The 24,002-nt window shown below is 38.3% G+C and overlaps 1 protein-coding gene across 3 annotated transcripts in view; it reads right to left on the bottom strand.

The window, feature by feature from the left end:
* TUSC3 (tumor suppressor candidate 3) overlaps positions 1-24,002 on the bottom strand; it is a 367,133-nt gene that overhangs the window by 286,113 nt on the left and 57,018 nt on the right. For all 3 annotated transcript variants that reach the window (XM_063816167.1, XM_063816166.1, XM_063816165.1), the window contains exon 2: positions 14,620-14,742. The gene's annotated coding sequence lies outside the window, so the exon portion shown is untranslated. The remainder of the gene's footprint in view (positions 1-14,619; positions 14,743-24,002) is intronic.

Genomic DNA, 24,002 nt, shown 5'->3' with positions numbered 1-24,002 from the left:
CATAGCAAAACTCCACAAAATAATTGTCTATATTCGTATTCTCTAAACCGTCTCCTCTCATTCCCTCCAGAACTCACTTAAATTAGGCTTTAAATGCCACCCCTCCAAAGAATTGCCCTCGTCAAAGGAGACAATTCTTCATGGGTCTATAGCATTTGTGTAAGTTTTGCAAGAAAAGGCACTAGCTCCCTTAGTTCTGGAATATAATTTTAACATGTTTGTTTAGCAAACATCCTTGGATAGTGTCTCCTTCAGGGCAAGAGTGAGGCAGGCTTACTGCTCATTATAAAAGATTTGGGTACCCTAAGCTTGAGGATATGTCTCTTCCATTGTGACCCACTGCTTTCTACACATCACTGGGCCCTCTTTAAATCACCCGGTGGGAATTGGGACTTGGAAGCAGACGCTAACACTCTAAATGCCCATGGTTCATTTATCTACCAAGTCCCTGCTCAAACTTAAACTTCTCAGAGATGCTTACCAAGAATACGCCATTAATTTGAAACAACAACCACCATACCTTTTATTCCTCTTACTTTGCTCCATTTTTCCTGATAGCACTTACCGTATTTTCCGTATTTTGTCATTTCCTTATTTACTATGTTTATTTCTCATCATCTGCTTCCCCTATCTTTTTAGAGATAGAGGATTTTTTTATGTTTTGTTCACTGATGTATTCCTAATATCTAAAACAGGTTCTGGCAGGTAGTAAGTTATCAATAAATATTCGTAGAATGAATGAGTAAATTCATCTTTTTATTTTTCCTAAATTTCTCCTACCAGCTTCTTCTAATTCTGTTACGGTATGCCAATGGAAAGGAATGAATTAGTTGGTGTGATGTATCGTGAGTCTGAGAAATATGGGGGAAATAGTAAGTGTAATGACTGTGCTAAAACGACCCAGCTCTCCCTGTTAAAATGACCCACACTCCTTTGCTTAGAGGTGATGTAGATGCTTCTTCCATCCAAGACAGCATATGCATTTCTCAGGGTCTGTTCCTATTCCCCACTTAACCACTGGGCCTGTATCTAGGGTCAAGGCACAGAATAGCCCAGCTGGAAATGTGCTGAGCCTGGTAAGGGAGAAAAATGACTCTCCCAAAAGTAAGACCTTGTCGGCATGTATCAGAAACTAGGACAGTATACATGGGGTTGAACTCACAGGGTGTTTGATCAAGATGGCCAATATTTAAGGTTGGATAAGTGAAAATGACTAATTTGAGATCACTCTTCCAGAATATTGGATTGAACACTCTGACAAGGACCCTAGGAGACAGCACAAATTCACTGTTAGGATGGCCCCTAGAAGCGTGGAATAATTAATGGCCTATACTAAGTGAAACTGGAGTGCCACATATTGCTTTAGCAGAGGGCAGAAGATATGTTAAAACGCACAGAGAAATGAATATGCTGGAATAGATATGCTGTGTGAAGCTAGAAAATGTAGCAGATGATTTTGTGCCACAGTGAGACCCAGACAGTACATCATTTATCAAGGATGTATAGAATATGCTATTGAGAGGGGCATGAGCATCACTAATTTTAGTGGTCGTGGCTTTCTTCTACAGGACAAAGTTGACCATAAGAGAGACTATTGGACAGTTAGGCTCAAAAATAACATAAGGGTGATGGGATTCTGGAACAGTAGAGGCCACTTGGTTAGATTCACTGTCATAAATCAGGTAGGTGCAATATTTTTATTAAATGCAAGGTAGAAGGGTCAGGTAGGGGCTTGGAAATTTAAATAGTATATAGTGACCCTGGAGGCAAAATAAATGAGTAGTAAACAAGGATACTACTCCATTTGTACTATCAAAAGAAACTAAAAGTGGATGGTTATAAGTCTGAGTGCAATTTCTCCAATATAAGCCTAGGATCTCTTTCTCAATTTCTATACCTTTGCCAGTTTTTGGACATGGAGCCCACTGACTCCAGGAAGAGTCCATTTTCCCTGGAAGAGTAACCCAGCAAGATCATGGCAGGTATACTTGGTGGAGGCTCCCATACTGCCCCCCAAAGGGAGCTGTGCTTATTTTCTTGGGTAGAATTGTGCATTAGGGGAGGGGAATACACAAACATTTCAAGGGCTGCTAGACAAAGAATATGAGTAGTCACTAATACCTGGAAACCAAAAGCATCATCTTGGGGCCTTGCTAGAGGTAGGACATATGTAGAACAGATAATAAATGGAGCCCTGCTCGAGGTTCAGGAACAGTGGGTTCACTGGGTATGTGAACTTACCTGAAGGTCATATTCATGGTTTTAAAGTATATACTAGGAAGATAAATAATTGGCATTTGACAAAACACCAACATTGGGTTCTTTGTCAGGTGTGATCTATCACATTTGGGAAGACAAAGTAGAAGCCTTTGAAACTGCTCCTTTCTACTCCAGCCAAGACTGAAATCAAAACAAATATTTTATCCCAGAGAAGGATGGCAAAAATTGAGGCCACTCTTTAGTATCTAAAGGGTGGAAGAGACGTAAATCAACCTAAATGCTCATCAGTGGTTGACTGGATGAAGAAAATATGGTACATATACACCAGGGAATACTATGCCATCATAAAAAAGAATGAGATCCTGTATTTTGCAGCAGCACAGATGGAGCTGGAGGCTATTATCCTAGGCAAACTCATGCAGAAACAGCAAACCAAATACTGCATCTTCCTTATAAGTGGGAGCTAAACATTGAGTACACATGGACACAAATAAAGGAACAACAGATACCAGGGCCTACTTGAGGGTGTAGGGTGGGAGCAGGGTGACGATTGAAAAACTACCTGTAGGGTACTGCACGTATTACCCGGGTGATGAAAAAATTTGTACACCAAACCCCTGCAACATGCAATTTACCTATATAGCAAACCTGCACATGTACCCCTGGACCTAAAAGAAAAGTTAAAATAAAATAACGTCATGATTCACATGAATAAAGAAAAAAAAACATAAAGGGTGCAAGCGAGAGTGGTAGTTGCTACTATACCTCCATTTAATTTTCCAGTTTGGTGCTCATGCAAAAACTACAAGGACCTAAGGAAATGACTGCCATCAACTCAACCAAATTGAACTTCCAAATGTATCTGATATGCCATACAGGATCTGTTTTTGCTATTAAGAGAAAAGTTTAAAAATGGCCCCAGGTAGATAATATGCAGCTATAGATTTGGTGGATGAGCTCTTTATCATTCCTATCAAAAAGGAGAAACAGAAAGAGTTTGCAGTTATGCAAGAAAAGAAAACGCCCTATTTCCAGTTTTTGTTGCAGGGCTGCATTATCTATTTCACCCTTTGTCATAATACAGTCCAGAAAAGTCCGTTCTGTCTGGATATTCTGTGTGATGCCACACTGTTCCATTACAGGTATTGACATAACATTGTTCAAATAGGACGTGCAAAGGTGGTCAGTGTGCTGGAAATCTTGATAAGAAAATGAGAGGCCGGGTGCTGTGGCTCACGCCTCTAATCCCAGCACTTTGGGAAGCTGAGGCGTGCAGATCACGACGTCAAGAGATTGAGACCATCCTGGCTAACACAGTGAAACCCCGTCTCTAATAAAAATACAAAAAATCAGCTGGGCATGGTGGCATGCGCCTGTAGTCCCAGCTACTCCGGAGGCTGAGGCAGCAGAATCACTTGAACCTGGGAGGCAGAGGCTGCAGTGAGCCGAGATCGCGACACTGCACTCCAACCTGGGCGTCAGAGCGAGACTCTGTCTCAAAAAAAAAAAAAAAAAAAAAAAGATGAGAGATAAGCCCTATGGAGATTCAGGGTCCTGAGACATCAGTAAAAAATATTGCTCCATTTCACTCACACCATTTAGATAATAAACGCCATACGACATCCACGGACTATGAAGGAATTCAGATCCATATTTCATCGACTGTATCTGACAATGGAAAGACAACTTGAATCAGCCAAATAAAGACTGTGAGGACAACAGCAGCAGCACAGAGCAGAGCAGCTGGTATAGCAGCAGGCTGGTATGGTGGGGTTATTTTTGAACAAAGATCTCAAGCATGCCACGAGTGTAAGAGAAAGAAGTGCAAATAATACCATGTTGTGTAAATACCAGCTGGCCTTGTAAATCAAAGGGCAAACTGTACGTCCAGAAGTCACTGAAGAGGTTACAGCATATTTATTGGTCTTTTTAGTGAAAATCATCAGGATAGTCCTTCAGCTATGAAGAAGGGTGATATTTAGACATTTTGATATTTCAGTTTCCAGACTCAATCGGAAAGGTTATAATTGGCTACTTGGTCATTCCAGACGAACACTTAATGTAAGTTTTATTTTGGGGGCTCACTTTTTGAACTTGATTCTTAAGTTAGCTTTTCAATATGCAGTGTCTTCTTTTTCTAATTGGATAGTTCATTCCCTGAGGGCAGCAACTATGTTTTATGTTTATTTGTTAATTTCATTGCACCTCCCTAGTATACTTCCAGTACCAAGTGTTTGGCAAATATTTGCTAATTCTTTTTATTAAGTTGATATCTGTGCTGGGCTCAGTGGTTCACACCTGTAATCCCAGCACTTTGGGAGGCAGGGATGGGAGGATCGCTTAAGGCCAGGAGTTCGAGACCGGCTTGGGCAACATAGCAAGATCTTGTCTATGCAAAAAATACAAAAAGTAGCCAGGCATGATGGTGCATGCCTGTGTAACCCCAACTACTCAGGAGGCTGTGGCAGGAGGATCACTTGAGCCCAGGAGTTTGACCCTGCTGTGAGCTATGATTGAGCCACTGCACTCTAGCCTGGGCAACAGAGAGAGACCCTGTCTCCTGTCTCTAAAGAAAAAAAAAGTTGATGTCTGAAAGTTGGACTCATACAATAGAGTCAAATAATACAGAAACATCAGAGACCAGGGTGGAATTTTTGGTTCTTTCATTCACTTTGTCACTTTGGATAAGTTACTCAATAACACTCATCCTTATTCTGTTAATAATATCTACCTTGCAGGATTTTTTTTGTGTATTAAAGATTATAAAACCTAGCACTGTTCATAGAACACAGTAGAGGTTTAATAAATGGTAGCCACTATTATCAGTTTTGTCTATGTATTTATTTGTTGAGACAGGGTCTTTGTTACACAGGCTGGAGTGCAGTGGCAACAGTTTTGTCTTTTTTTCATGATGTTTTAGGACTTGTTGAAGAGATAATTATCACTAGATAATCAACTACCTAATTATAATATTTTGCATATTCTATATATGCAAAGATAAAAACTCATATGGATATTGTTAAATGACATATTATTACACTTTTTTTTTTTTTCCTTTTTATGGAGAACAGGATCTCACTATATTGCCCAGGCAGGTCTCAAACTTCTGGGCTCAAGCTATCCTCCCGCCTCTGCCTCCCTAAGAGCTGGGATTACAGGTGTGAGCCACTGTGCCCAGCCTGTTATGTGACATTTTAAAAATTATTTAATTTGTGTCTGAAGTTATCTGAGTGGTCACCAAGTCAAATCTCCCATGCCATCCAGTTTTTGTTTAAACGCTTCCAGAAATAGGTCTCTTACCACCTCAAGTCTTCAGTCTTGGGGCAGTCTTAAAGTCAGAATATTTCATGTTTAAAGTGAAAACAAATGAGGATATTTGTGACTTTCCCCCTACTGACTTTAATCTTGCCTTCTAGAACTGTGCAGACAAGCCTGTATTGCATATAAGTTTTTTAAATAATAAAGTGGGAATGATATTAATACCAAGAGGTTAATGTTAACTGTGACTTTAATATTAAATGTTATTGATCTGAGGGTGGTCAGTCAGGAAAGACTTTAAAGAACAGGCTCTTCTTGAGTTCGTGCTAACTCCCATCGCTCTTCATATTATTAACGTACCCAAGTAAGATTCAGATTCTTCTCCTCTGTGCTCCACAACCCCCTGCACATATCTATAGCCTGGTCAACTAACTCCAAGATGGCAGCCAAAAAGACTGCCATATGGTAAGTACTCAACAAACGGTTTACAAATAAGTAGTGAGTAAGACATAGCCAGGAATATGAGGAGTAAAGGCATTTCAGGAAGCAGGAGCCACATGCAAAAACCTGGAGGTATGAGACTGCTCAGAGATTTGAGGTAACTATAAGTAGTTAGATGGAAGTAGCCACGGTAAAGAGTATTAAAGTTGTAAATATATAAAGTAAATTAAATTATTTGGAACAGCTAATGCATTAAAAACTACTTAGGAGAGAGTCTAACATATGGAATGTTGTCATCAAATGTTAGCTATTAACTTATTTTTAGTGATAGAACTTGTTGAGGAATTCAGGCTGTGTTCAGCCTGTTTTCTTCAGCAAATGTCTCTGCGTTGGCCAGTAGTAGACAAAAATCGTACAAGGTTCCCAGATGGTGCTTAGCCTTAGTTTCTCCAGCCTCTTCCTTGTAAATCAGCTGGATAAAGAATATTGCACAGAAGGGTTAGAGAATCACTTCCCAAAACAATTAGCCCTATTTGTCACAGTGTATGTAAGCAAAAAGATAAAAATTCAGTGATTAAAGAATAGGTTTGTAACTCTATCTCTTGACTAGAAATTTCTTCATGACTTAGTTACCTAAACCTTTGGGTAGATTTACAAGACTCACTCTGATTTGTAACACTGAAAGGAAAAAAAAAAAATTGGGATCCTGAACTCACTAAGCCAAAGGGAAAAGTCAAGCTGGGGACTGGGTCACACAAACCTGCCTCCCATTTTGTTCCTAGATAGCTACATACATCCCTCACGTATTACTCACAGGGAAATTCCTTGTGGGCCCCAAGATCTTTACCCTAACACACAGTTCTATCAAATTTCACACTGACAGTGTAAATTGATAGCTTATCCTGATAGGTATGGGACAAAGGACAGAACTCAAAGTCATCCCTTCACTCTACTGAGACAAAGGCAGGTCTGACTGCTTTCTCTATCCTATGTTTATTTTATCTTATATAAAAATGCAGATTCACTGAGCACGGGACAAATGCATCTGTGACTATTCCTCTACCCCCTTCTCATATGTAAAATGTGTGTTCAGTGAATGCTGATCAGAAACTCAAAAGGAAGCAACCGTATGTCCTCTCTTTTCTCTTTAAAGATTGGGGGGGCCCCAGACCCTCTTTGGAAGAAAGCATGGAGCACTGTAGTTTTTCCTGATAGTTTTGTGTTCCTTTTTTCCCAGGTGTGTCCTTAACCTTGGAAAAATAAACTTCTAAGAATGACTAGACCTGCCTCAGTGATTTTCTTTGATTTACAACACAAATCTAGCTTGTGAAGTTATGAGAAAAATATCTCCTGTAGCAGATTGTTTTGGTGACTTTCTTTCATTTTGTTAAATAGTATTAAAAAAAGTATTATTTTTGATGAGTGCACCCTTTATTGCAGAAGGAAATGATTTGTTTGTCACACATAAATCAGCATCTCTTTTAGGGCAAATGTATCATGTTTTATAGGATGAAGACACCAGCACACCTGGCAGCTGCACACTTTGTGCCTGAGCTGTGCTTGGGAGCTCCCAAATCCCCTCTCTGCTGTTCTCCTTCAGTGCTGGCCTCTGCAGGCTGCATTTCCCAAACCTCAACGTCAGCAGGCCTTCATTTGAGTGCACCCAATGGGAGGGGCTGCTGGGAAAATTGCAGGGTGGTGATGATGGTAGTGGTGGTGGTGGGGAGACAGGAGAGGAGAAAGTTAGGGTGTTTCTCCTCCTCCTCCATCTTGAGCAACTCTGAGAGAAGTCATGAATTCTTTATAACTCAGCTCCCAAAAGACAAACCTGCCAGAATTCCACCTGCATTTGGATGTGACTCTGTCTCCTGCCCTCTGGTAACAGTGTCTCTTCTCTTTGTTTCTCCTGTCTAGAGATGGTGATGGCTTCAGATTGGTCCTAATGTTTAGGATTACTCACCATCACTTGTTTGTTGTTCTAGCTTTTCCAATATCCATGTAAAAAAATAGTAAATAAAACCAAATCAAACTAACAAACAAAAAATTCTAACAAATTCCTTCTGTTTTACATACTTAAGGACACCATGTTCTTGATTAAAGCCTCACTGCTAGAATGTCCTAGTAAAACAACACAAAAGGAGATAAATTTCTTATTTTGACTATTTCAGCACCAACAGAATCACAAAACTTTACAATATAGGATTTTCTAGCCATATCAGAATTAATCTTTTATCTTATGTGTCTGATTTGTTTCAGAATAGAATATATTATGAATTCTAAGCCCAAGGGACTGAATGGACTCCATCTCTTGGCCAAGGGGATTCCAAAGTAAACCTGAAAAACTAGTTTAGGCCACGATGGGAAGAGAGGGTCAGACATGCCTCATTATGCTTTTCTCCCTTTTGAATTCATGCACAACTGGCCAACATTCACATTAAAACAGAAATCTTAAGACTGACAAAACAGACTCTTTGTAGCAGTGAGATACCAAATTCCAATGTAACTGTAGTACAGCATCACATGACAGCAGATCCTGAAAGAAATGAAATATCTTACCCCAAAATGTAACCCTTTGACATATTTTGAAATGCCCCCTCAAAGCTTTCTCTTGTAGAGGAAATTCATATTCTGCAGAGAAACCTCTTCCCTTTCCAGGTGTTTTTCTCATCCTGAAGAGATTAGCTGAGAGTCCAGCAACTTCTAAAGGTCTGAATAGAAAACAGTTGCCATCTATTTTCTCTAAGGGTGGCCATCTGTGAGACTTCATCTGCATAATAAGAACCTTGGTTTCCACAACCCCTTATCTTAACTTGGACATTCCTTTCTATTGATTTGAGGTCTTTAAATAACAACTTAATTCCTCCAGTCAATTGCCAATTACAAAATCTTTGAATTTGCATATGACCCAGTGAGTCCCTGGGTCTTGAGTCCTTGAAGTAGAAGCCCCTACTTCAAGTTGTCCTGCCTTTCCCGACTGAACCAATGTACACCTTACAGGTATTGACTGATGTATACCTGGAGCTTCTGTCCCTCTAAAATGTCTAAAATCAAGCTGTAACCCAACCATGTTGGACACATGTTTTCAGGACCTCTTGAGACTCTGCCCTCAGTCTTGGTCACTCATATTTGACTCAGAGTAAGTCTCTATAAATATTTTACAGTTTCTCTCTTTTTCATCAACACACTCTATCCTGAATAGCCAAGAGACTGAGATTACTGGGGAATATCAAAGTCAGCATACTTATTCATATTCCCATTTGACAGAAAGAAGATGACTGTTTTAGTCAATTTGGGATGCTATAACAAATACTATAGACTGAGTGGCTTATGCAACAAACATTTATTTCTCATAGTTTCATAGCTGGGAAGTCTAAGATCAAGGCACCGTCAGATTTGGTGTCTGGTAAGGACCCCTTCCTGGCTTACAGTCTGCACTTTCTTGCCACATCTTCATATGGGAGAGAAAGAAAATGAGCTATGATATCTTTCTTTTCTTATAAGGACACTAATCTCATCATAGGGACTCTACCCTCATGACGTCATCTAAAACTAATGAGCTCCCAAAGGACCTACCTCCAAATAAACAACACACTGGTGATTAGGGCTTATAAATTTGGTGGGGACACAACATTGTCTATTTTATTACCAAGATGACAAAAAAAACAGTTTATTTTTGAGAGAGGGTCTTACTCTGACACCCAGGCTGGAGTGCAGTGGTGCAGTGATGGCTTACTGCAGCCTTGGCCTCCTGGGCTCAAGCAATCCTCCAGCCTCAGTCTCCTAAGTAGCCAGGACTACAGGTGCGAGCCACTACACCCAGCTATTTATTTTAATTTTTTTTTTTTTTTGTAGAGATGGGGTGTATGTTGTTCAGGCTGGTCCTGAACTCCTGAGCTCAAGCAATTTGGATTCCCAAATTGCTAGGATTATAGGTGTGAGCCACCGCACACAGCCAACAAAAACACTTTAGAGATAAATAAGTGTATTCAAAGTGGATAGTGAAGAAGAATTTTAGGTGACTCAGGAAAAGGAAACTTCAATCAAGAGGGGACTTAGAGTCAAAGAATCGTGACATTTTCTACTTTAAATCTTCCTTCCCTTCTCAAATGCATATCATTTTATAGATAATGAAACTGATGCTTAGAAAATTGACTTTTTAGAGACCACACTGCCTATATTAGATTAACGAATAGAGTTCAGATCACCCGAATTTCAGATGAGAGTGTTTTCAATAACATGCTGCTACTCTTTTCAGTAAAAAAAAAAAAAAAAAAAAAAAAAATTGCCAGCACACTATTCTAGTAATGAAAACACTAAAGTAAAACTAGATAATAAATTAGATGTAGTTTGCTTTTGAAATTTTAAAACAACGATGTCAAATGAAGTGATTCTTGGAAACATCTAACACGGGAGATAGAATTTAGAAAAACAATAGGCTAATCGGATGTTCCGTTTGCAAATAAATACTTTAGCTTATAAAGAAAGATGTGCTGATATTGGAGTAACAGATTAGGTGGCACAGCACTCATAATTTGAATGCTCAGCTAAAAGAAAGATTGAGAATCTAAAAAGAGACCTGGTGTTATCTTGTGTATCAATATTTTCTCTAAATGTTTAGTATCTCAGTAACAAGACATAAGCCTACCAGGATAAACTAGCCCTTATAATAATACAAACGGATAAATCAATTGTGTTTTATTCAACTCATCTAAAAACTTTCAAGATAGACTTTGGCCACTGTCAGTGACTGTGGCTACGGAATTGGATGCTAGAAAAGCAACTGATTGAGGCAGAAAATAATCAGGTATTTAGACTTTAATATGAACACTGATGAACACAGCAGAAGGAGGAAATAAATCATGAGACAAATCTTGTTCTCAAGATACTCAGAAGCTTTGAAAACCCAACACCATGGCATGTTTAAAGTTAATATTTTCAGATTAAGTAGAGAAAAAATTCAAAGTAGTAGAAATAAGGTCAGATCATTGAAAGAAGAAAAATATAAAGAACTAAAATCATTAAAACACAATAAAACTAAACAAACAAACAGGAAAATATTCCTCAAATTTAATAGGCAATGAAGAATGACTAGATAGTATTTTATCGGTTTGTCATAGAAGAAGGGAAGCTAATAATATATGGTGGTATAAAAACTGAAGCTTTTCAGTGCACACATTTCTGCTTCTTCAAATAAGATAGTGTGTTAGATGACTGGCTGAATCAACTAACAGTTATGTTAAAAAGATGCAAGATTTAAGTTATTAGGAAAATAAATACAGTCCCTGGATATATTGCTATTACTGCATATGCAGGCTTATTTATGGACCTAAAGATATATTTGCAGTGCTACTAGCTTCAATGAGTAAGGAATATAGAATACATTCCTGAAAACCAGTAAAAGGAAAATATATGCTTACCTTAGAAAATTGTGGGAGAGGAGGCCAGGCGCGGTGGCTTGTGCCTGTAATCCCAGCACTTTGGGAGGCTGACGCAGGTGGATCACGAGGTCAGGAGTTCAAAACCAACCTGGCCAAGATGGTGAAACCCCATCTCTACTGAAAATACAAAAATTATCAGGGCATGGTGGCGGGCGCCTGTAATCCCAGCTACTTGGGCGGCTGAGGCAGAATAATCATTTGAACCTGGGAGGCGGAGGTTGCAGTGAGCCGAGACAGCACCACTGTACTCCAACCTGGGCAAAAGGGCAAGACTCCATGGAAAAAGAAGAAAATTGTAGGAGAGTAAAGAGATTATTCTTGAGAATTATAGAATGATCAAACCAAAATAATATTAAAACCAAGTACCAGCAGTCATTTTGCATAGTCCAGATATGCACAAATTTCAGTTACCACATTTTAATTACCACTTATCCCTGAAAACCATGCTTCAAGTCTTAATGATTATATTAACTGTGAATAATTGCCTAAAGTACAGACTTATTATAGCTAGCTTTACAGTTGACAAATAGCTGCATAAATAACAAACACATCATGAGCAATGACCAATCACATCACTTCTTTCAAAGTCTGTGGCTAATTGGTCACTGTGCATCTGTTACTCAGTTCACTTAAAGACAACAGAGTATGCTGGGCAAGGTGGCTCATGTCTGTAATCAGGCACCATGGGAGGCCAAGGTGGATGGATCACTTAAGGTCAGGAGTTTGAGACCAGCCTGCCCAACATGGCGAAACCCAGACTCTATTAAATAAACAAAAAAAATAAGCCGGGCTTGGTGGTGAGCGCCTGTAATCCCAGCTGCTCAGGAGGCTGAGGCAGGAGAATCACTTGAACCCAGGAGGCAGAGGTTGCAGTGAGGTGAGATCGCACCATTGCACTCCAGCCTGGGCAACAAGAGCGAAACTCTGTCTCAAAAAAACAAACAAACAAACAAACAAAAAACTCAAGCTCATATTCAAAGCAAAGTTCTCAAATAAATAAATAATAAAATACAAAGCAAAGTTCTGTCCTTGGTCTGCTCTCTTCTTTCCCCTCCTACTCTTCATTCCCAACAGATACTCTTCCCTGCACTGACACATGTGGTTTTGGAGTAGAGATAGAAGAGAGAAATTTCTCCTTGGGAAAGTACCCATGGTTAGGTATCTGTCTCTTTGTTTAGCTTATGTTTATAGGCCCAATGAGGAAGAGCAGAGAATGCAAGCGGCCCTGCACTCCAGCCTGGGTGACAACAACTCTGTGTCAAAAAAAAAAAAAAAAAAAAAAAAAAAAAGACAACAGAGTATAACGACATTGTTTCCCTGTGATAAACCCATATTATATTTTACAAAACCCATGTCATATTTTACAAAAACAGGTGATCAAAAATAGTCAATGGCCAATAAAGATAAAAATGCAGCAAAGAAACAAAACCTGGTGAACACTGGAAGTGAAATTCTAGTAGAACACAAGTGGAATTACAGAAGAAGTAGCTGATAATGGGAATGCTGCACTGCAGATGTCTGAAAAACTAGAAGTGCAGCCAGAGGAACTTGGAGAAGGTGTCCTTATAGATACAAATGAGGAATATGGCTATGACAAAAAAGATAATGGTGTCCTACAGGAATCAATGCTGGCAAAAAAACTTCACTTTCAAGGAACTCAGAAATATTTCTTGACTGAAAGTGCAAATGAAAAATGAATGAGCTGAGACACACTTAGGGCAGAGGATGACAATTCACTGATACATAGAAAAGATGCTCACACCATACCATACGCCATACTATGAGAAGAAAATAACCAAAGTTCAAGTTACTCAATAAGTTTTTACAAAGAAATAGTTTTCTCAATTTCCTGTTTTAAATGAGAATGTAAAAATACATAGTAGTCTTGTGAAGTTTTCCATTTCTCTATATATTTTAAATGATAGTAAGAATTTTTACTATTTGGATGAACATTTTAAAAGTGATGGAACTGTCACATTTGTCCCCACTGAATATTAAAATTGCTTTGCACAGTTTCAGCTTAAATTCAGTTTTCTGACTCTGCGCCACTGTGCAAAGCAAGAATTGCCTATGTTAATCTGATTTCTGTGTACCTAGAATAATACAACATATTGCCAAATTGTATTTTGTGAAGAGCAAGGTACTCAAGATTAATTTTACTTTTTATCTATGCCCTACACCGGAATGAGAAAGAGATAGACATGTTAGATAATTTTCTGAATACTTAGATGTATCTCACAAAAATATTTTTCTGGGATTATTTCGTACTTGCTCTATGTCCTACACTGTGCTGGCACATGTAAAGAAAACAAAAGCGTTTATTTACTTCAGTACCTTTATAAAAATAACCATAAATCTAAATGAGCACAAGTGAAGCAACTAGAAAACAATTAAGTACTATATTATATTCATTTCTGATAAGGAGAGATTAATGTGATAACACAAGGCTTCCTGGGAAATTGGGCTAGAGCAGAGTGGACATTTGAGTTAAGAGGTGAATCATGAGAAGGATTTAGAAAACAATTAGCAAATTTAAGGTTGCATAAGGGCATGTAAATATTAAAAATCTCACTAAAAATAGACCTAATTTAAGAGGTGAATCATGAGAAGGATTTAGAAAACAATTAGAAAATTTATGGTTGCATAAGTGCATGTAAATATTAAAAATCTCACTACAAATAGACCTAATGTAACATTCATACTAATACGGTGGGAGAGAAAAAGAGAACACATAGCAATGTCAATTACCTCAACATTTATAGAGACGGCCAGTCAACATAGTTAAAAATCACAGGCCAGGCGTGGTGGCTCACGCCTGTAATCCCAGCACTTTGGGAGGCCAAGGTGGGTGGATCACGAGGTCAGGAGATCGAGACCACCCTGGCTAACACAGTGAAACCCTGTCTCTACTAAAAATACAAAAAAAATTAGCCGGGCATTGTGGCTGGTGCCTGTAGTCCCAGCTTCTCGGGAGGCTGAGGCAGGAGAATGGCATGAACTCGGGAGGCGGAGTTTGCAGTGAGCCGAGATGGCACCACTGCACTCCAGCATGGGCAACAGAGCGAAACTTAGTCTCAAAAAAAAAAAAAAAAAAAATCACAGTGCTAGGCTGGGCACGACGGCTCACGCTTGTAATCCCAGCACTTTGGGAGGCCAAGGTGGGCAGATCACCTGAGGCCGGGAGTTCAAGACAGCCTGATCAACATGGAGAAACCCCATCTCTACTGAAAATACAAAATTAGCCGGGTGTGGTGGTGCATACCTGTAATCCCAGCTACTTGGGAGGCTGAGGCAGGAGACTCGCTTGAACCCGGGAGGCAGAGGTTGTGGTGAGTCGAGATCGTGCCATTGTACTCCAGCCTGGGCAATGACAGTGAAACTCCGTCTGAAAAAAACAAAACAAAACAAAACAACAACAACAACAAAAAACAGTGCTTTTTCTTTATTCTTCATCTTAGACGATTTTTAAATAAACTAATAACCCATGTTGCTTAAGAATATTTGCCTGAAAATTAGAAGTATATTCCTATTTACTCCCATTTCTTTTTCTTTTGCAAAATATAAAAAACTTAATAGAATTTAACTTAAAAGAGCTTATATGCTGTTAACACTTTCTTCTCAAATTATTCTTTTCTTCCCGTTTCTCTTTTCCTGTTCAATATGTATGAATAGAGGAATATTTTCTACGATGTTCTGCAAATATTAAAGTTGGCTTTTAGTCTGCGACTGTTAAATTATTATTATTCTTTTGACTTGATATTTTTATACAGCTTAATTACAGCTATTTTATACAGGTCTTATTTTAATTTATTAAAACACACTGCTTAAAGTAATGTGTAATAAATATACTAATTCTGGGACACATGACAAAATTTAAAAAGGTGAAGAAAGTCATGTATTCTATCATACAAAGACCTTGCAATTAATATTGCATGTTTGCTGGATTTTTCCTATTTTTTCCCATTCATAGGAATTTCTGTATATACAGATTTGCTATTATTCTGTACATATATTTTTAATCATATTTTCCTTTACCATAGCATTTATTTCATGTATGTATTTCTAACACAGTAAGACTTGAACTTTGAAATTACTCTTTGATCTATGGGCTGCAGAATGGATGTTGTGTTTGCAGGCATGAAAACAACATTAATCTTCTTATATATCTTCATCAGAACTTTTATATGATTGAGTACATTGTCAATGAGCATTAACATTTTGAAAGGAATCTTTCTTTTCTAAGCAGCAGGTCTCAACAGTGAGCTTAAAATATTCAGTAAACCATACTTTAAACAGGTGTGCTATCATTCATAAAGCTATAGCTGCCTTGATGGATCTGAGCAAAGTATATTGAAAACCTTGTAGGAGAGACTCACCATTCTCTGCCAGGAGAATTTTGTGATTCATGAAAGGAAATCACAATAGTATTAACAGGAGTTTGAAAGAAGTTGATTCCAACCCTCACACATGACATTGAGGGGCTCAAGACTTCAGTGGAGGAAGTTTAACTGGAAATGTGGTGGAAATAGCAAGAAAACTAGAACTAGAAGTGGAGCCTGAGATGTGACTGAATTGCTGCAATCTCATGGTAAAACTTAAACAGATAAGGAATTGTTTCCGAGGGATGAACAAAGAAAGTGATTTCTTAAGATGGAATATACTCCTGGTGAAGAGGCTATGAACATTGTTGAGACGACAACAAATGATTTCAAGTATACATAAACTTAGTTAATAAAGAAGCAGCTGGATTGGAGAAGATTGACTCCGATTTTCAAAGTGGTAAAATGGTATCAAATAACATCACATGCTGTGGAGAAGTCTTTCATGAGAGTCAATCAATGCAGCAAACTTCATTGTTGTGTCATTTTCAGAATTTGCCACAGCTACCCCAAGTTTTAGCAACCACTACCCTGATCAGTCAGCATCCATTAACATCAAGGCCAGACCCTCCGCTGGCAAAAAGATTATGATTTGCTGAAGGCTCACATAATTGTTAGCATTTTTTTTTAGTAATAAAGTGTTTTAAAATTAAGGTATGTACATTGTTTTTCAGCCATAATGCTATTGCACACTTAACAGACTAAAGTACATTGTAACTTAACTTTTTTATGCACTGGAAACCAAAAGCTTCATGTGACCTGCTTTACTGTGATACCTGCTTTATTGCGGTGGTCTGGAACAAAACCTGCAATACCTCTGTGGAATGCTGAGATAATGAACAGAAATTTATTGGATCATGGTTCTTGAGGCTGAGAGGTGCAAGATTGAGGAACTGGCATTTGGTGAGGGCCTTCTTGTGACACATCATCCCATGAAGGAAGAGCCAAGAAAGAGCAAAAGAGGGAACAAGAGGGGTCTGAACTTGTCCTTTAATGAGGAAGCTGCTACCTCAATAATGAATCCACCTCCTCAATAATGGCATTAATCTACTGATGACGGCAGAGACTTCATGGCCTAATCACCTCTTAAAGACCCCACTTTTTTTTTTTTTTTGAGATGGAGTTTCACTCTTGTTGCTCAGGTTGTAGTGCAATGGTGCCATCTCGGCTCACCACAGCCTCTGCTTCCAGGTTCAAGCAATTCTCCTGCCTCAGCCTCCCAAGTAGCTGGGATTATAGTCATGCACCACCACACTGGGATATTTTTGTATTTTTTAGTAGAGACTAAAAATACAAAATACCAGCGTGGTTTCTCCACGTTGGTCAGGCTGGTCTCAAACTCCTGACCTCAAATGATCTGCCCACCTTGGCCTCCCAAAGTGCTGGAATTACAGGCATGAGCCACCTTGCCTGAAGGCCCCACTTCTTAATACTGTTGCAAAGGTGATTAAGTTTCCAATCCATGCTATTTGGGGAACACATTCCAATCATACCATAGACTGAATTGTTTCACCTCAAAATTCGTATATTGACGTCTTAACTCCCGGTACCTTAGAATGTAATTATATTTGGAGATAGAGACTTAAATAGGTAATAGGTTAAATCAGGTTATATTAATAGCTCTCATCTGATCTGACCAGTGTCCTTTTAAGAGGAGGAGGTTAGGACATTCAGAGAGACACCAAGGATGCAGGTGCAGGGAGGGACTGTGAAGAGGAAACAAGAGGCAGCCATCTGCAAGCCAAGGAGGGAAGCCTCAAGTAGAAATTTTATTTCACATGTCCATGGCATGGTTATATAATTTTTACAATAAAAAATCATAAATTAAGAAAGAATCAAATCAGACATGAGGCAAGAGTTCCTGCTATTAACATTTCTACTCAACTAGAAGTTGTACTTGATGTAGGACTTCTGGCCTGTGAGAAAGTACATATCTGTTGTTTAAACCACTAAATCTATGGTATTTTTTCATGGCAATCCTAGCCAACCAGGAATAGTCAAGCATAGCATGTGTTCAGGAAAATGTTTACGGTTCCATGTGGATTTGAGAGTAGGTTTTTCTAATTATGTGAAGAATGTCAATGGTAGTTTAATGGGAATAGCATTTAATCTATAAATTACTTTGGGCAATATGGGCATTTTTATGTTGTTGATTCTTCCTATCCTTGAGCATGGCAAGTTTTTCTATTTGTTTGTGTCCTCTTCTATTTCCTTGAGCAGTGGTGTGTAGTTCTCCTTGAATAGGTCCTTTACTTTCCTAGTTCTCTTTGAAGAGGTCCTTCACTTTCCTTGTTAGCTGTATTCCTAGGTATTGTATTCTCTTTGTAGCAATTGTAAATGGGCATTCATTCATGATTTGGCTCTCTGCTTGTCTATTGCTGGTGTATGGAATGCTTGTGATTTCTGGGCACTGATTTTGTATCCTGAGACTTTGCTGAAGTTGCTCATCAGCTTAAGAAGCTTTTAGGCTGAGACTATGGGGTTTTCCACATATAGGACCATATCATCTGCCAACAGAGACAGTTTGACTTCCTCTCTTCTTATTTGAATACGCTTTATTTCTTTCTCTTGCATGATAGGCCTGGTCAGAACTTCCAAAACTATGTTGAAAAAGAGCCCATATAGCCAAGGTGATCCTAAGCAAAAAGAACAAAGCTGGAGGCATTATGCTGTCTGACTTCAAACTATACTACAAGGCATAGTAACCAAAACATCATGGTACTGGTACAAAACAGACACAGAGACCAATGGAACAGAATAGACATCTGAGAAATAAGACCACATATCTACAACCATCTGATCTTTGACAAACCTAATAAAAATAAGCAACGGGAAAAGGATTCCTTAACTAATATATGGTGCTATGAAAACTGGCTAGCCATATACAGAAAATTGAAATTCAAACCCTTCCTTACATCTTACACAAAAATTAACTCAAGATGGATTAAAGGCTTAAATGTAAAACCCAAAACTATAAAAACCCTAGAAGAAAATCTAGGCAATACCATTTGGAACATAGGCACGGGCAAAAATATCATGACAAAAACATCAAAAGCAATTACAACAAAAGCAAAAATTGACAAATGGGATCTAATTAAACTAGAGAGGCTTCTTCACAGCAAAAGAAACTATCATCAGAGTAAACAGACAACCTACAGAATGGGAGAAAATTTTTGCAATCTACCCACCTGACAAAGGTCTAACACCCAGAATCTACAAAGAACTTAAACAAATATACAAGAAAAAATCAAACAACCCCATTAAAAAGCAGGCAAAGGACATGAACACATACTTCTCAGAAGAAGACATTTATGAGGCCAACAAACATGAACAAAAGTTCAACATCACTAATTATTAGAGAAATGCAAATCAAAACCAAAATGAGATAGCATCTCATGCCAGTCACAATGATGGTTATTAAAAAGTCAAGAAACAACAGTTGCTGGCAAGGCTGTGGAGAAATAGGAATGCTTTTACACTATTGGTGGGAATGTAAATTAGTTCAACTATTGCAGAAGACAGTGTGGCAATTACTCAAAGACCTAGAAACAGAAATACCATTTTACCCATGAATCCCATTACTAGGTATATACCCAAAGGAATATAAATCATTCTGTCATAAAGATACATGCACACATATGTTCTTTGCAGCACTATTCGCAATAGCAAAGACATGGAACCAACACAAATGCCCATCTGTAATAGCCTGGATAAAGAAAATGTGGTAGGCATATATATATCATGGAATACTATGCAGCCATAAAAAGGAATGAGATCATGTCCTTTTCAGGGACATGGATGGTGCTGGAAGCCATTGTCCTCAGCAAACTAACACAGGAACAGAAAACCAAACATTGCATGTTCTCACTTACGAGTGGGAGTTCAACAATGAGAACACATGGACACACAGAGGCGAACAACACACATTGGGGCATCTTGGCGGGAGTTGGGGGAGAGAGAGCACCAGGATAAATAGCTAATGCATGTGAGCCTTAGTAGCTAGATGATGGGCTGATGGGGCAGCAAACTACCATGGCACACGTTTACTTATGTAAAAACCTTGCACATCCTGTACGTGTATCCCAGAACTTAAAATAAAATAAAATAAAATTTTAAAAAGGCCAGGCATGGTAACTCACGCCTGTCATCCCAGCACTTTGGGAGGCTGAGGCAGGTGTATGACTTGAGGCCCAGACTTTGACACCAGCCTGGCCCACATGGTCTTTTAGTAGAAACCCCGTCTCTACTGAAAATACAAAAGTTAGCTGGGCTTGGTGGTGCATGTCTGTAATCCAGCTACTCAGGAGGCTGAGGCAGGAGAATCGCTTGAACCTGGGAGGCAGAGTTTGCAGTGAGCCAAGATCATGCCACTGCACTCTAGTCTGGGCAACAGAGCGAGACTGTGTCAAAAACATAAAATTACTTAATTAAATTAAATTTTTAAAAAAGAAAATTTCTATGGATCTTTTACTGGTTTGTGTAGTGTTATGGAGCCTAGTTGGAAAATAGTCAAGAAAGAGGAAAGCAAGAAAAAAAAAAAAAAACAGGAAAGCAAGGAGATAATCTATTCAATACCATCGCATGTAGAATTCTTTGACAACTTATATGAAAACACTATATGTGTATACACAAATATATTTCTCACTTTAATTATTATTATTTGTTTTTTGAGACAGAGTCTCACTCTGTTGCCCAGGCTGGAGTGCAGTACGCAATGTCGGCTCAATGAAAGCTCTGCCTCCCTGGTTCACGCCATTCTCCTACCTCAGCCTCCCAAGTAGCTGGGACTACAGGCACCAGCCACCTCACCTGGCTAATTTTTTGTATTTTTAGTATAGACGGGGTTTCACCATGTTAGCCAGGATGGTCTCAATCTCCTAACCTCGTGATCTGCCTGCCTCAGCCTGCCAAAGTGCTGGGATTACAGGCGTGAGCCCACTATAATTATATTTTATAAGCTATAGCTGCACAATGTGAAAAGTGAGGCAATTATCTTAGTTAGTTGATTGCAAGTAATTATTAGCAGAATTAACTATCTCTACACTAAGTGTTTGATATTAGGTTATAGGCAAAGTTTCTTGAGACTCCATCCTAGAAAACTGTAAAAAAGAAATGGACATAAAGGTACACCGTGTAACCTCATAGACAACTAAATAGAATTCGGTCAATGGAATTGAGGCAGGAAAATAGGGTCTGGAGTCAGGGAACCTAAGGTCGATTCATGCTGACTTCCTAGAACTAAATCAAAAGAAACTCCCCAATTTTCCACACCTAAGTAACAAAAGGACTGAAGACTACTTCCTTTGCAACCCACCCTTTCTTTTGATGAGTGTCAGATGGAAAATTGTAAGTACCTCTGATGGGTTGCTTTCCACAACCAATCACATTGATTGCAGGCCAACTCTTCATGTGCATAGAAGTGTAACTTTGTAACTTCACTTTAGCCTCTGATTGGCTGCCTTCCACAACATATCAGATGTTTGCATAGGGTGTAACCTTTGTAACTTCACTTCAGCCTGTCATTGGTTGTGAAAAACTTTCTGCAAACAATCAGACTGATGGTGGGCCACTACTTCATTTGCATGGGGTGTACACCAAGTGGCCAATAGGAAACCTCTAGAGGGTATTTAAACCCCAGAAAATTCTGTAACCAGGCTCTTGAGCCCCTATGCTCGGGCCTGCTCCCACCCTGTGGAGGGTACTTTTGTTTTCCATAAATCTCTGCTTTTGTTGCTTCATTCTTTCCCAGCTTTGTTTGTGCATTTGGTCCAATTCTTTGTTCAAAACACCAAGAAGCTGGACACCCACCCCTGGTAACAGAATTGGAATATTCTAATTCTTGAGCACGATGTAGAATAAATTCCTTTGTAAATCACGTTTAAGAAATATAAGTGAGCCCTCTCTTAAGCCTTAATATCTGAGAATTTACTGACTTTGGTAATGTAGCTACTATGTTCTTAGAAAAAATTACATTAGTTGATAAATAAAAAGACCAAAAGTATGTTAAAGTCAGCACATCCTTTAAACCTCTGAACTAAACAAAAAGGATAAAGTATAATAGAACACAGAGGAATAGAACACATTAAGAAAAAAGACATACATACTGGGTGATTAAATGTATTTATGATGAATTCGTGTAGCTATTTTTTCATCCTACTCAGGGTTCACGTTGGATTAGACATTATTTGGTTTTAAAAATTCTTTAAATGGATTCTTCTCTTACATAACAGCATAAAACCTATTTGAAAATATTACACAATTAATTATTCTTTGGGTACAGGCTGCACTTTATTGGTTAAAAAAGTTCACTTTATTCAGAAAGAAATTTCTAAGTAGGAGCAAACAAGTCTTGTAGGAATAATTTTAAAGATATCTTTCAAAGCTTGATGTACAGAAAGCCAAAAAGAAGACCCTCATTATGTTGTTAAAATTCCAGAAGTCCTGTTCTATTGAGCTCTAAATGTACATCATACTGAGTTATTCTTGTTGGAACAATCTAATTCGAAAGAAATATATTCTGGAATCACTTAAATCTATCAGAGGAAGAGAATTAGTGCAACTATATCATCTAGACTTTCAGAGTGCCTACATCCTATTAATGCCAAGTACTTTTATAAAATGCAAACTAGTTCCTTCCCTTTACTCTGTATTTATGTTAATGTGTACAATTTAAACTAAGACAACAACACACTTAAGCCAATAATCTTCATATAAAACCAAAATGATTATGTAAAAAACAGCTACTGTAATGGCATATATCCCAAACTACTCTAGAGCTCCAGTTTTCCAGTTGATTTATTTATACTTTTTCTTTCAACTCTATAGAAGTGACGGCATCTGTACAGGGTTAAACAATTTCTGATCTCAATGTTTATCTAGGGGAATTTAAAAATCTCTTTGGAAACTTGGCTAAGAGACTGAGAGATAAACAGAAAACTGAAAGATGGGAAGAATAATACTGGTAATAATTAGCTGGATCTAAAAATGAGACTACTTAAAAAGATCTCTAATACTGCCCTAACTGTATAAGCATCACACCAAGGGGATAGGGATGCAGTGTAGAAAATTAATACTATCCCTGAGACAGGCTAATTTGGGCTCTGGTGTTATCTCTGTCCTTTGCCACTTCTATAACTTCAGGCAAGTTTCTCTATGTCTCTAGGCTCATCAAAAAAATGGATTTAATAACCATATATACCTCTTTGGAATGTTGACAACAAAATAGGATAGTTTAAGCCTTTAGGTGTAGCATGGTGCCTCAGAGCATAATAACTGCTCAATAATATTAGCTGTTATTATCATGTAGCAGCAAACTGTGTATAAAGGGGGCGCCTATAAATATTGTAGTTGAATTATAGCAATTGGCCATCGTCAAAACATTTGGAAAGGTAATATCAAAATAAAGGAAATGAATCTTTTCATCTGCAAGTGTCACAGAAGGGACATGACTTCAATATAAATAAGAAATTGCTTTAATTAGCCAAGTAATTTAAATACTATGATAATGCTGGTTGTTAGGAGGCTAGTAGAGATGGTCAAGGTTGGGATGGGTTGTGTGTGGATATGAAGGAGCAATGTGAGAAGTGGGACTGTGAAATAAACACCAAGTTCTAAACTTTCAATATTTCCTGGCTATTTCACTTATTTTTGTAATGTATTCTTTTATTTCTTTGGACATTCAAATTTAAGTTTTTTTAAGAGAAAACAAATATACATATTAACTTGTTAAAAAGTATGATCCAAATCCCCCAACTGTAAAATGATGCATTGTCTTCTCTGAATTTTCTCAATAATGTAAATTCCAGGATGCATGTGGCTTTTCTTATACCCATTCCATTTGCTACACCTAGTGAGATTTAATTACTGTGTCAGCGATCTACTTTATTGTTGCAGGAAGTCAGGGACTCTGAACAGAGGGACCAACTGGAGCTGCAGCAGAGGAACATAAATTGTGAAGATTTCATGGACATTCACCGGTTTCCAAATAATACTCTTATAATTTCTTACACCTGTCTTAATTGAATCTCTTAATCCTGTTATCTTTGTAAGCTGAGGATGTACATCACCTCAGGACCACTGTGATAATTGTGTTAACTGTACAAATTGATTGTAAAACATGTGTGTTTGAACAATATGAAATCAGTTCACCTTGAAAAAGAACAGAATAACAGCGATTTTCAGGGAACAAGGGAAGACAACCATAAGGTCTGACTGCCTGCGGGGCAGGCAAAACAGAGCCATATTTTTCTTCGTGCAGAGAGCCTAT

This window comes from Pan troglodytes, chromosome 7, assembly GCF_028858775.2.
Source record: "Pan troglodytes isolate AG18354 chromosome 7, NHGRI_mPanTro3-v2.0_pri, whole genome shotgun sequence".
Taxonomy (NCBI): Eukaryota; Metazoa; Chordata; class Mammalia; order Primates; family Hominidae; genus Pan; species Pan troglodytes.
Note: the sequence above shows the minus strand (reverse complement) of the source record. Positions and strands in the feature narration are given on the sequence as shown.